The sequence below is a fragment of the Peromyscus maniculatus genome, chromosome 5 (genome assembly GCF_049852395.1).
Source record: "Peromyscus maniculatus bairdii isolate BWxNUB_F1_BW_parent chromosome 5, HU_Pman_BW_mat_3.1, whole genome shotgun sequence".
Taxonomy (NCBI): Eukaryota; Metazoa; Chordata; class Mammalia; order Rodentia; family Cricetidae; genus Peromyscus; species Peromyscus maniculatus.
The window spans coordinates 86,984,326-86,998,631 of record NC_134856.1 but is presented as its reverse complement, the minus strand read 5'-3'; the positions used below and the strand labels follow the sequence as shown (position 1 = coordinate 86,998,631).

At 43.7% G+C, this 14,306-nt stretch overlaps 1 protein-coding gene across 3 annotated transcripts in view; it reads right to left on the bottom strand.

Moving 5' to 3' along the window:
* The window catches only part of Prkcq (protein kinase C theta), a 135,899-nt gene that overhangs the window by 97,936 nt on the left and 23,657 nt on the right, over window positions 1–14,306 (bottom strand). The gene's annotated exons all lie outside the window — the stretch shown is intronic.

Genomic DNA, 14,306 nt, shown 5'->3' with positions numbered 1-14,306 from the left:
TTCTCTTTCTCCAGCTGTCCAGACTCATTGATCGTGGTCACCTTTGCACAGGGACACGAGCTTGACCAAAATCCCCCGGGCAGTAGTTAACGGTCAGGGTGGTGAGTTTATACCTACTAGGTTTTGTGTTGGTGACATACACTAAACATAAACTTTACCATGCTAATTCTTGAAGCACACAATTCAATGACCCTAACATGTTCATCTCACGGCCCAATTACCACTGCCACCAGTTTCCAGAACATTTTTGTCATTCTAAGCCCAAACTCTGTATTATTGAACACTAACACCCCCGCACCCCAGCACTCCACATTGCTTCTTTCTGATCTGATGAACTTGGATGCTCTAGGTACATCATATACACTGAAACTGTTTTTGTTCACCTACACATATGTTTTTAGGTTCATCTGTTCCGCAGTATACGTGTGTGTGTGTGTGTGTGTGTGTGTGTGTGTGTGTGTGTGTGTGTGTGTGTAGAAGCCAAAGGTAAACCTTGAGTTGTTCCTCAGGGCACTGTCCACCCTGTTTTTTGAGACAGGATCTCTTATTGGCCCGGAACTCTCCAACTCAGGTAGGCTGGCCAGCCAGCAAGCCAAAGGGATTCACTTTCATCTCCCAAGCTGTGGAATTAAGTGTGGACCACTAAGCTTGGCCTTTTACGACAGGTTTCAGGGGTTAAACTCAGGTACCACGCCTGCATAGCAACACCTTTCCTGACCAACTGTCTCCCAAGGCCCTGCTCCTTTTAAAGGACGGATAATATCACACCATGGATACGCCACATTTGTTTGTCTGTTCTCCTCTTGATGAACAGCCCCTACTTTTGGGGTACACTGAATAGTGGTGATGTGAAGAAGCATCCGAGTCCTTATTTCAATTCTTTTGGGTGCACTTAAGAATGGAATTCCTGGATCGGGCGATAATTCTGTTTGTCTGGTTGAGGAACCACCATGCCGCTTTCTGCAGTGAATGCACCATTTTATATTTCCGTCAGCAAGGCATGGGGTTCTATTTTGTACAGCATCCACCCTTATCTACTTCCTTCTTGGTAACAGTTGCTGTAATAGTCATGATGTGTAACTTGTTTTGATTTATATGTCCTTAAAGGCTCAGTGAAGGCAGACATTTTTCCTTGTGCCAATGTGCTTATAAAACATATCTGGAATGAGCACTATTCTTCAGATGTTATTTGAACAGAAGTTAGAGTAGAGCCCACTAAAGGTTCATCAATGCAGGCCAGGAGCAAATGGACTTTTGAGGAGGCTGCGTTCAATAGTTAACTCACCCGGAAATAGGAGCTGACTAAAATTCCACCGTTCTGTCCATCACAACATTCTAAAGTCCTAGCTCCCCAGTGTGCTCATTTCTTCCTAACGACTTATTTTATTTATAACTATGTGTATTATGTGTGTCAGTGTGTGGATACGTGCATGTGAGTACAGGTGGCAGCAGAGCCCAGAAGGGGGTTCCTGCTCCCCTGGAGCTGGAGTTGCAGATGGCTTCAGACATGGGTCCTACTTTGCTCTTGACCTTTTGAAGTGCTGAGTCTGGATAAAGGCTTGTACTGCAGCAAGATCTCAATCTGGCCTTCACCTAGTTTACCAGCAGCCTGTGGCACCATGTGGCTCTGACGATCGACTGACCCATCCTGTTCTGTGGAGTCAGCTGTAAACTTGGCCTGATTTCTTGGTCCTCTTTTGAGACTTAGACTCACACAAATGCTAGTGACCAGAGCAGAAACAAGTACTGTGAGGGTTAATGTTGATTTTCAGCTTGATGAGATTTAGCATCGCAATGGAAACAACCCTTGGGATATGTCTGGGAGGGATTTTCTAGATTAGGTTAATGGAGGGGGAAAGACCTACCCTAAATGTGGGGATCAGAAGGAGAAAGTGAGCTCACCAGCCGCATTCATCTCCGGCCGCCTCTGACTGTGGACTCAGTGCTAAGCTGGCAATCAGGGAGCCTCATCTGCTGCTGCCATGACCTCCTTGCCATGACGGACTGCAGCCATGACCTCCTTGCCATAACGGACTGCAGCCTCACACTATGGCCGCAAAGGAAACCGTTCTACCTTGAGTGGTTTCTGTCACAGCAACGTGAGGGGTGATGAAAACAAGTCTGGAGGCCTCCTGTTTCCTAGGTCTGGAGTTTGATCACTGCTTCCTAAGTTCTAGCTACATGTTCTCCCCTTCCTACCGGGAGCACTGTAAGCCACTCCAGTAAATATTTCAGTGAAATGGAAGCAGGCTTTCACTTACTGAAGAGCTCAATAATTCAGCAATTCCACAAAAATGGAAATCTGGTGAGGCCGAGGTGAATGTTAGGATGCCTAGATTGAGTCTTTCTCATTATTACCATTTATGTATTTCTTAAAAAATAAACAAGTGAAAATTCTCCTATATACTCCAAGCTGTTATTCTTTGGGGTGAAGCTTTAGACGGTGTTAGCCAGTATTCCCATCTTATTTATTCTCATGTTTGTGTTGCATATTAAAATCACCTCCAAGCTTTCCTTTTCCAAGTGAAGTAATATCTACTCTTTGCACATTCACCGAAATATATTCATATTTAACTTGCAAATGATTTTTCCTGTTCTCTAGGTCATATCTCATTGCTATGTGAATTTATTAAAATGCTGGGCTCAAAGCAATTCTGCTCCATTAGGTTTAAAATCATGGGGTGGGAAGATAGCTCAGTCAGCAGTGTTTGCAGGGCAAGTCTGAGGACTCCAGTTCTGGTGTACGGTTCTGATTCCAGCATTGGAGAGATGAGAACGCTGGATTTCTGGTCAGCTTAGCTTTTTTTTTTTTTTTGGCAAGTTCCAGCTTCAGTGAGATATTGTGTCTCAAGAAAGATGTCTAAAATTGACCTCCAGCTTCCACATGCACATACCCACTTATGTACACACACACACACACACACACACACACACACACACACATACACACACACACACACACACACACACACACACACACACACACACACACACTGAAAGGGTGCAGGAAGATTAAGGCTAAGGAAAGCAATCACATACTTTTCCAGGGCACCCCGACTGTAGAGGCAGGGGCAGAGCTACACAGGTACATGGTGGCTCTGGGTGCAGAGCGTGCTCATGCACCCTGAAAGGATGAAGAGGTCACCGCAAGGCTCAGAGAGGAACTGAGGAATGTCACCAGACCTCTGAGGTCCAGCTTCTTCACCATAAAATGACAGGGAAGAGATCAATCTCTCCAGTCCAGTGACACCCCCCCCCCCAGGCGCAGCAGCTGGGGTCTCCGTGATACTGAGGCTAATGTACTGACAGAAAGCTGCCATCTTGGAGAAACACTGCATTCAAATTCTGGAAACATTCCATAAATAATCTGTTCAGGGACAACATTTACATTATGGGTATTGACTGAGTATGGAATACGGGCAAACACTGGTGGGAATTGGAAGGCCATCGTCAAAACACGTGTATTTCAGTGGAATCAGAGCAAACAAATGGGCTAGCAAGATGGCTCAGTAAACAAAGGCACAGATGTGACACCAAACTTGACAAACTGAGTGTGATCCCAGAACCCACAGAGTAGAAGGATAGAACTTGAGTTCTCCTCTGACTTGCATGCCATATCATGGCATATGCATGTGTGTGTGTGTGTGTGCGTGTGTGTGTAAAATGTAAAGAAATTAAAACCAATAGACAAATGCAACAGCTCCAAGAGAAACCACCGAGATTTGAAGAATTGACAACACAGCGTCTACACAATCAGAGCGTCTACCTTTCCTGAGACAAGAGAGAGCAGCATTTGAGTTTAATTCTATGGATTACCAAGTGCACTTCTCCGTCCTTATTGAAATGTTAGCTCTACACTACAGCTTGGAGAGGTAACACGGGATGTCAGATCAGCTGAACATTAGATTTTATGTGACAAGGTCATTTGCTTGCTTTTTTTTTTCTTTGAAATCGAAGCTCAGTATGGCTATCTATGCCATACCTTCCTTAGGTATTTGCAGGACTACGATAGGGACACAGAGAATCTATGGATCTGGGCAATGCAAATTCCAGGTCACAAAGGCTTCTGTCAAACAAAACAATGTAATTCCTAGCAGGTCAGAAGGCGTAGGGCTATAACCGTGGCTACTGGGGGACAGAGGGTGCTGAGGCAGGAGGATCACAAGTTTGTGGCTGTCCTAGTTTGCTATCTCTCACTATGTTGCTATAATAGAACGCTGACCAAAAGCAATTTGGTGAGCAAAGGCTTTATTTGGCTTATATGTCCTAATCATGGTCCATGAGGGAAGTTGAGGCAGGAACTCAAGCAGAGCAGGAACCTGGAGGCAGGAGCTGATGTAGTGACCATGGGGGGATGCTGCTTACTGGTTGGTTCTCCACGGTTTGCTCAGTTTGCTTCTTGTACACTCCAGGACCAGAGGAAGGAGGAAGCCCCACACACAGTGGGCTAGACCCCCACATCAGTCATTCATCAAAAATATGTCCCACTGCTAGACAGGCCAATTTCTCAGTTGAACTTCCCTCTTCCCTAGTTTGTGTTAGGGTGACACAAAAACAAAACAAAACTAGCCCAAGGCTCTACTTGGGGTGGAGAGGAATACCTCGTCTCAAAATTAAAAAGAAAGAAAAAATATGTAAAACCAGAGCTGTGGATACAGCTCAGTGGTAGAGTTCTTGCCTAGTATGCCAGAGGCCCTGGGTTCAACACACACACACACACACACACACACACACACACACACACACACACACACCCTTTTATTTGAGTTCCAAGGTTCCCAAAGCTAGAAGGAAACTTTATCACCTAAGTGTCCTTGGCCAGCATGGAATTCCTTCTTTAAGGCTCTGAGAACATTCACAGGTTGGGAAGCGAGTTTCTCTGGAAGCCCAGTTGGGGCTCCTCTGAAGACAGAGCGGGCAGGAAGCAGGGGCACCTCTCCACCACCCTTTGAAGTACTGTTCTCGGTTAGCCCCACAGGTTCCTGTATCTGTGTGCTAAGTAATCGGTGAGCTCACATCCTGCTGTGTGTACTTTTGAAAAGAAAGAAAGAGCAGCGTCCCAGTGGTGGAGCCCAGGCATGTGAAAATACTCAGCTGGGGCAGAGCAACACTCAGTCAGCTATCTGTCCTTGTCTGTGAGGCCCATCCGGGTTCCTTCTGTATCCAGGTGGAAGAAAAAATAAACAACAAAATGGGCAAGGGGGGTTACTGTGGGAAGGTGGAGAGGCAGACACGAGAAAGCTGTCACTGCTCTGAGGATCTCACTGTGCCCTCCCCTGTCTCTCTGGTCCCTGTGGTCTCCACCAAAAGACATGGAACGTAGCACAGAAGACAAGCAGAGTTCTTGAAACAATATGAGGGACTCTCGAGGGTGAGAGGAGACAGTGACCAAGAGACCACTGTTGAGGAAAGCACTCTCACAGCATGAGAGCCCACAGTGGCCAGAGACCCTTGTGCTTGCCTCCATTTTGAGGTGAGATTTATGCTATTTCTAAAGCCCCTAGAACGGGTGGATTTACTGAGGGCCAGTTTCCGGTTCAAGGGGTTGAGAGGCCCACTTCAGTGAATTCTTAAGGAAAGGAATGGTGGGTCTTTTTTTTTTTTTTTTTTTTTTTTTAAACCAGAAAGCCCTCCTGCTTGATAGTAATCTTATGATCTTCTGCACAGTTTAGAATGTTTCCACTTAGGGCCAGAAACAGAACTCAGCTCATTGTCTTTGGATCAGTGATGAGAGCCATGTAACTTCAGTTCTTGGGTTTACAAACTGCTGATTGGAAGGGAAGGTGTACGCATCCTTCAAGCCAACTCATACCTAACTAGCTACCAACATCATGACTAAATCTCCAGGTATATTCTCAAAATAAAGAGTTCACCGGCATTTGAAGGCCTGCCTCAGCTCCTGTCATTCTTATCTCTAAGAGAGAAACTAACCGCTACTTTGTGGTTACAGGAGGAAAGCAAACAGACGCCTCCAGACCCTGAAAACACCCTCATCCAATGAACTTCCTCCTCACACAGCAGGCTGGCTGACAAGGTTACTCACTTCCCAGGGAGCTGTTTTTCAGAGATACTCAACAGGGCTGAGTGAGGTGCTGGGCCGGAAGAAACACCACCAGGGAACAGAAACACGAGCCTTGCTATGCTGTTGAGTTAGTTCTCACCACTGTCCTGAGCTTTGCTTTCAGACACGGGTCTTACTAACTAACTAGCTTAGGCTGGCCTCGACCTTGTGGCCTCCTAATTCAGTCCTGCCCCACCCCCAAGCCCAGCAATTACAGGAATGGACCATCACACCAGACCTCATTATTCCTTTTGTTTATTTGTTTGTTTTATGAGACAAAGCCTTGCTCTGTAGCCCAGGCTGATTTCGAAGTCAATGTTGTATCCTAGCTTGGACTCAAACTTGAAGCACTCCTGCCTCTGTCTCCTAAGTGCTGAGACAGCAAGCATTCACCACCACACCTGGCTCTGTCATCACTCATTATCAACTACACTGTTCTCAGTTGAGCGGGCAGTGACTTGGTTTTGCTTGTGTTCTGTGAAGGCTCTTGTCAAGACTGAAAAGAATAGCAAAGCCAGCACTCTGGGAGGCAGAGGCAGGAGGATCTCTGAGTTCGAGGCCAGCCTGGTCTACAGAGCAAGTTCCGGGACAGCCGGAGCTACACAAAGAAATCTGTCTCAAAACAACAACAAGAACAACAACAAAACAAAACAAAAAGAATATCAGATATATCCTCCCAGCTGCAGGAAGTATTTGGGTTGTCTCATAGTGCTAAATGTTACACTTTATTTTGCATACAGCCTCAAAGCCAGTACCATTGTCCCCCCCTCCACACACACCCAGGTAAGACAAACTGATCATATCATTGAGTTTATGATAGCAAAATCACCGTCTTTGAGGAATTCTGAACAGAGACATACGGGAGAAACTCCGCTTAAAGAATCAAAAGATCCAGCCTCGGAAGTGACTCAGTCAGTGAGGTGCTTGTAGACAACCCTGGGGACCAGGGTTGGATCCCCAGCACCCCCATACAAAATGTTTGGTTTGTCTATCATCCTAGAGCTGGAGAGCTGAGACCAGAGGATCCTCTGGACTCCAACACCAATCAGTTTAGCCAAATTCGCAAGACCAGCTTCAGTGAGAAGCCCTGTTTCAAAAACTAAGATGAGAACAACTGAAAGAGACACCGGAATTTGAGCTCAGGCCTCCACATGAACGTGCACACACACAAAAATCAAAATACATTTTTTCATGGAGTTGAACCAGTGGAGACATTCAGTCAGAAACAAGGTGAACTATTTGCCTCAGAGTCACAGCTTTGGGGTTAATTCCTGTCATTTGGCATCCGCTGTGGAAAGTGGCTTTGCATTTCCATCCAGATTAGCATCACTCAAGCTTCCTCATCAGGCAAACTTGCCTTTGTAAACATCAGTCACCCTGTCCGCTGAGGTACTGGCTTGTCCATTCTAATAACGCAGTGATGGCAGAGTACGCTGTTAACAGCATGTTATGTTGTACTATAATTAACTCCATAGTGATGAACTCTAATTAACTTAGGCCAAGGACAACAAATTAAGATAATGGAAAACCAGGTCCTCACATGTTGATGGGATTCATTTAGCCTGGCAGAGTATCTTAATGTAGCCCAAGACAGGTCAGCCTTCTCTCTTACCTAAGCTACCAGGTAAGAGGGCAACCTGCAATGCATTCTGTACACTTGGTTTTCCTGAGTGGTGGGGCTTGCTATAATTTTCCTTGTTACCAATCTAAATCGGTTGGGATAGTGGGAAAGTGTAGGTAAGCAGAATAATTTTATAATACTAGTGCTCTGGGAGCTGCGTTCCAATTTACCAAATAATGAAGGCCTCCCATTCTTTCAATTCAGCACAACAGAAATTCTAGAGCCTCCACTAAAGTATGATATCAGGGACTAGGGAAGTGAGAGTGGCATATGTTTGCCCTTGTTCCTCATGAAACTTACAATTTAGAAGAAGAAAGGAAGGATGGGGCTGGAAAGATAGCTCAGTCAGTAAAATACTTGCTTGGCAAGTATGAGGACCTTATCTCAATCTACAGGAATAATGTGAAGACAGCAACAAAAAGCTGGACATGATAGTGTGCTTGTAGCCCTAGCCCTGGGGAAATGGAGATGGCCAGATCCCTGGGGTTATCTGCAAAGCCAGCCTTGCCTACCTGCTGAGCTACAGGCCAGGGAGAGATCCTGCCTCAAAACCCAAGATGGATGTGGTCTGGAAATGCTGGGCATGGTGTCATTGGCTTTCATACACCCATGTGAACATATATGAGGGGGGTTATGGGAAGAGAAGGGAAGGGAATAGAATTCACATCCAATATGTGAGCCCTGTGGCATCTCTTTCTCTATGTGTATTCTCACTAACTCGAAACAGTGCCCTATGAAAAATGGACTATGTCTAGTTCTACAGGAGAGGTAATTGAGGCTGAAAAGGGTAAAGTAGACTATTACAGTCAGTAATACATGTATGAACATATATGTGTATATATAATTGCAAATGTGTGTCAGTGCATGCACAAGCATGTAGAAGCCAGGGGTTGACCTAGGATGTCTTCCTTTATTTATTGACGCAGGATCTCTCACTCAGTCTGGAGTTCACCATTTTGTTTTGATTCAACTGGTTTAGTTAGCCAGCTTGCCCAGAGGAATCTGTCCTTATCTCCTAAGAGTTCTAGAATTATCAGGAGGCCTCAGCTTTTACATGGGTGCTGGGTATCCAAACCTCTGCACCAGGAATATTCAGACCTAAAGAAGAAGGAGGTTTTGACACCCACCACAACATAGATGAACCTTAAGAACATTGCGCTAAGTGAACTTAGTCGCAGTGACAAAAGGTATGGACATTTGCACACGAGAACTGAACTGGTGAGATGCTGAGGACAGAGAGGATGCTGAGGTCAAGGGGATTACTTCCTAATGGGCACAGAGATGCTGTTTGGGAAGATGAAACACTTATGGAGATGGATAGTGGCCAGAGTTGCAGAGCAAGGTCAATGACTTTAGGGAACCAAATCATGCACTTACACGTGTTTAACATGTTTAACATGTGGCTCAGCCAGTAAAGGCCTTGCCTCACAAGCCTAAGTTTGGTGGTCAGAATCCACATAAAAAGCTGGGCACACTGACGAGTGCATATAGTCTCAGGGATGTGAAGAAGCACCAATGGGGCTATAGGAGTAATGCCATCAAATTCTATAGAGTAGCATCCTAGTTCACAAGGCAAGAGCAATCCAACATGCCTAAGGGGGCTCCCGACTTCACCAAACCGAAAGCAGTATGTGAGCGAGAATCCTAGAGTGGCATTTATTACTGGCTTTTATTGCATGTGTATTCATCTACAATGTGCATGTCCATGTGTCCATATGGTAACAAGTATCTGCTTGTATATGCATGCATGCATGCACACATGCATGTGGATACAGCAGTTAACCTTGGGTGCTTTCCTCAATCACTCCCCGCTTTATTATTGAGGCAAGATCTCTTGCTCAATCTGGAGTTCACCCTTTGAATTTAATTTAACTGGTTAAGCTAGCCAGCTTGCCCACCTAAGAGTTCTGGGATTACAGCCAGCCACCACCTAAGAGTTCTGGGATTACAAGGAGGTCTCAGCTTTCATGTGGGTGCTGGGGATCCAAACCTCAGCATTCATGCTCAGGTGACAAGTACTTTATCCTCTGAGCCATCTCCATAATCCCTCATCAGTGTCCTTTGGAGTAGGGTTATGCAGGTGGAGAAAAGTGTGGAATATTCTAAAAGTGAAGAATGTTTACTATAAAATCACACTAAGACTAGACTGATGTGCAGAATCTGGGCAAAGATATTCAATTAGATAACTAACTCATTTTTATGATAGTTATGTAACTGAAGGGAATCTGGAAATCTCGTGTTCACACAAAATCTTGTTATAGCTAATATGATTTCCCTTTTAACTGTGGAAAAAACCCACATAACATAAAATTCACTATTGAGATCATTTGCGCTTTGCACTGAAGTTGTAGTATGTCTATCCATATTGCTACAGACCCATTTCCAAACTTTTTCATCTGGAAAATTTGAAACCACACCTATGAAACTTCAACTTCTTTCCCTGCCCCTGGCAACTAATATTCTACTTTGTTCTGATGAGGTTCACAACTTCCTGTTGGATGCTCACAACATCCTCTTCCTCGGGGTCTAACTGTTGAGCCACCACACTAGGGAGTTTAAGTAACAAATAATCATACAGAAGCTGGCACTTGGCGACTATCTTCCTCAGCATCATGTTCTCAAGGTTTTGTGCTGGACCATGAGAAGGGATTCCTTCCTTTTTCCGAGTCAGCAATAGTCCCTTCTGTATACATCGTCCATTCATCTGTTAAGGATTTTTGGGCTGTCTCCACCTCTTGGCTGCTGTAAATAATGTTCATATGAGCATGAATATGCAAATATTTATCCAGGTCCCTGCTTTCAATTCCTTTGTATATGTTCTGATTAGACGTGCTGGGGTTTCTATTCTATTTTCATTCTTAAATTCTGTTTGTAGTTCTTTTGTGTGCAGTGCTGGGGATTGACCCTCATGCATGGTAGGCAAGTACCCTACCACTGAGCTAGATCCCAGAACTCTATTTTTAATGTTTGGAGGAACCACCTAACTGCTTTGTCTATCAGCTACATCATTTTTCATTCCTGAAAACAGTGCACAAAATCACCAGGTTTCTATTTCTTATTTTCTATTGTTTTTCTAATAGTCATGGTAATGGGTATGAGATCATGTGGTTACAATTTGCATGTTTCTAATTATCAGTGGGGCTCAGAATCTTTTCATGTGTTTGTTGGTTATTTACATATCTTCTTTAAAGAAATGTTTATTCAAGACCTTTGCCTACTTTAAAAATCAGCTTGCATTTCTCCTTTTGAGTTATATACAAGTATTAGTTTCACCTTATACAATAAATCCATTCAGTTATACAAACCATTAAAAAATGTTCATGAACAATATACCTTTAATTCCAACTCAAAAAGAAAACATAATTGATACATTTGACATTTCTAATGTCTATGATTTTGTACCCTCAACTAGCCTCTATTAATTACTAGGCTGAATTTGGAGTTCATTATCTCCCAAACTTTAGACATGATATATATGTGTGTGATGCTTAAAATATGTATTCTACATATAGCATATTTTTCAAGCTTTGAAATCAAAGCAAGGTGCTATTTACACTCCTCCGCATCTCTAATGTGTGCAATGTGCACTCTAGCACATGGGTCTCCATTTGCTCATTTTTGCTCTGTGGAAGTTTATTCTCACATTTTGCCTCAAGATTTCTTACTCTCCTCCCTCCCTCCCTCCCTCCCTCCCTCTCTCCCTCCCTCCCTCCCTTCTTTCTTTCCTTTCTTTGGAGCCAGGTTTCAGGTAGCCCAGGTTGGCCTTGAACTGTCTGTGAAGTCAAAGATGATCCTGAACTTCTGATCCTCATGCTTCTACCTCCCTTCTCTCTGTCTCTCTGTCTCTGCCTCCCTCTCTCTGGCAGTACTGAGGACTGAACCTGGGGCTCTGTGCATGTTAAGCAAGTGACCTATATCACCAGATCCTCTGCAAATCTTTTAAATGTATGGTTTAATAGAAGATGGTGTGAGCTTCTCATATGGGTTTCTGTGCTCTGCCTGCTGCTATTAGACCATGGAGCTTCAAGAAAACTTCACTGTACAAAATAAAAGTGAAAAGGAAAAGCAAACCTAGACAGTAGTTTCACAAATTCTCAGGAAGAGTTTTAGGGTTGCAGGGTTCCCCAGCCTGGACTGTGAGAATGATTTACTCCATTGAAATAGAAATAAGAGTATATCTGCTCTCCTGGGGTGCCTAGTTGCTTTTGCTGCTGCTGTGATAAAATACTCTTACAAACGCAACTTAAGGGAGAAGGGTTTCTTCTGCCTCACATTTCAAGGGCCTGGTCCAGCATGACTTCCAGGGAAGTCAAGGTAGCAGGAACTCGGGACAGCTGGTCACATGGCATTCATAGTCAAGAAGCAGATAACGGGCCAGTGAGACGGCTCAGAAGTCAAAGCGCTTACTGCCAAAACTGACTACTTGAATATGAGCCCTGGAACACACATGATGAAAAGAGAACTACCCTGTACTCTGTTCTCTACAGAGGACCATAACACACACACACACACACACACACACACACACACACACACACACACACACACACACACACAATGCGAAGAAGGAGGGGGGAGAGGAAATGGGCAAGGAAAGCATATTGCTGCTCATTTCTTCTCAGCTTATGCAGTTCAGGATCCCATCCAGAGGATGATGCCTCCCACAGTGGGCCGGTACTCCTATCTCTACTAATGAAATCAAGATAATCTCATAACTGTTTTCAACTAGGATTGAATTAAGGGAGCTAAATTTGGGAAGTGAGAAGATAGGAAAGTTGTTCCCCTTTTTGATAGGTTGGGTCAGTAATATTTAGGGGATAGTGGTGAGTTTTGGTGTCTAGCTGACACTGTGAATTGCCACAGTTGTATCGGCAGCTACCAGTTTGAAAGGTGTAGGAGAAGCCTTATCCAAACTATAGGTCCACCAGAAGAGGTCCTCGTTTTTCACTCATTCCCAGTTCAGGAATTTTGTTATCTTTTGTTGAACCTCCACAGACAAAAAAAATGACCAAAACATCAGACATTTCCTCCAATGGCGTTTCTTATTTCATAGAGTAGGAAAACATCTCCATTAAAAATAGCTGAGTCTGATACTCTAGTCATTCATCTGAACCTCTTTTAGAGGCCTGTTCCCGTCACCCACATATGACAAAGAACAGAGGTTATTTGTTTGCATAATGTTTCATTTTCCTAATGATGCACAAACAGCTTCTTTTTTTTTTTTTTTAGGGACTTCTGTTTTAGCAACACATATTAAAATGACTCAAATAGTTTTCTGAAATGAACTGCCAAATAGGAAAAGTTCACCAGTGTTTAAATCTGTGTTATCAATTGGATAGGGGAAAAGAGAAAGACGCTCACTGTTGTGGGCACATATATGATAAATGAAATACTCAGTTCAAAGTAGTTAAAAGGTTCAATGGATGCAGCTATTTTGAATACATTGGGTGTTCACATTACTCTAATGTTGTACAAGTGTAGAAATGAGTTCTAATCCATACTGTGTGGTAGATTAAGTGAAGAGAGTTCGATTTAAGAAAGACCCATTGATCTTGTGCAGGTAACCACAGTTGCCATGGGTTCCTGATTGCAACAGCTTTGCCCTGTCCAGAAGATCAACCCCGCCAAAATTAAAGCATGAACAGGGGAGGAACTTATAAGGCCCCACCCCTAACTGAGGGGTTCCTAGCAGTTGAAAGCTGCTGGGGGAGGAGAATCATTCTTCTTTGGGGTGTGGCCACTGGTATGTGCCTGGCCCGGCACCCCTGTATTAATGGGCAGTACTAACTAAATTTAGTACACTGTTATTTAAAAGGAAGAAAGGAAAGAGGGAAGGAGACAAGAGAATGAGAGGGGAGTTTGGGAAAGATCCAGGGAGTGGGTGGATACGATCATATTCCATTGTATACATGTGTGAAATAAATTAAAATTACAAATGGAGTCTTCATTCATAGGTCGGTTCTGTAAAAATAATGACCTTTTATCACTTCCTTTTTCTTGTTTTATGAATCATGCTTCAAAAGCAAAAAATATTATCAACTATCTGGAACAGGCATATTCTCAAGGACACATAGCAGAATGGGATTATCAGAGGCAGAGAGCATGGAGAAAGGGGAGCTATTGGCTAAGGATGCAAAGGTGCTGTATGGGTGATGAGACCATTATGTAAACAGATGGCAGCGAAGCAGGGTGAGAATCATGAGTCTAGCAAATGCTCTTGAACTGTATACTTAAAAATAGTTAAATGAGCTTGGGCTAGTGGCCCATGCCTGTAATCCCAGTACTCAGGAGGTAGAGGCAGAAGGATCAGGAGTTCAAGGATAGCCTTGACTACTTAGAAAGTCCAAGGCCAGCCTGGGTTATGCAAAACCCTGCCTGAAACAAACAGAAGCAAACAGAAAGTTAAGTAGCAAATGTTATATCTCTTTCTACCAAAATTGCAAAACCAAATATATAATCTAGGAATCTGATTTTTTTTTTTTACTGGATTTGCCTATGATCTTTTTTTCTTTTTTTAAAATCTCATCTTGGTCTGTTTCCTTTTGAATCTCCTAAATGGGCTGTTTCACAATTGCTTTTCTTTGGTTTCCCAAACCATCACTCTTCCTTCTCTACCCTAGGCAG